Raw genomic sequence first — 505 nt, 5'->3', positions numbered from 1 at the left:
ATATATACATTTATACGACGGGCTTCTTTCAGTTTCCGTCTACCAAATCCACTCACAAGGGATTGGTCGGCCCGAGGCTATAGTAGAAGACACTCGGCCAAGATGCCACGCAGTGGGACTGAACCAAGAACCACGTGGTTGGTAAGCAAGCTACTTACCACACAGCCACCTGTTAAAGACTGTCATACCGGCCATGACGAAGGGAAATAGCCCTGAAACTCGAGTCGCCTTTATATATATATATTTATATTTATATATTTATATATTTGATCCTTTATATTGAACACTCAATATTTCATCTACATTCAATACTTTATTTCATGGTGCCATCCATTTTTATTTTATTTTATATTATATATTGTATATTATATTATATATTGTATATTCCATATTCTATACCCCACATTAGTTCTGCAGGAATATAAATAAAACATAGAAAACAGACAGTGTTGGAACTCTTTTAAACAAAATAATATATATATATATATATATATATATATATATA

At 32.3% G+C, this 505-nt stretch overlaps 1 protein-coding gene across 3 annotated transcripts in view; it reads left to right on the top strand.

Annotated features, from left to right (window-relative positions):
• LOC106883001 (cationic amino acid transporter 3) overlaps nt 1-505 on the top strand; it is a 132534-nt gene that overhangs the window by 82321 nt on the left and 49708 nt on the right. The gene's annotated exons all lie outside the window — the stretch shown is intronic.

Source organism: Octopus bimaculoides, chromosome 12 (assembly GCF_001194135.2).
Source record: "Octopus bimaculoides isolate UCB-OBI-ISO-001 chromosome 12, ASM119413v2, whole genome shotgun sequence".
In the NCBI taxonomy this organism is placed as follows: Eukaryota; Metazoa; Mollusca; class Cephalopoda; order Octopoda; family Octopodidae; genus Octopus; species Octopus bimaculoides.
The sequence above is the reverse complement of the archived record's forward strand: the minus strand, read 5'-3'. Positions and strand labels throughout refer to the sequence as shown.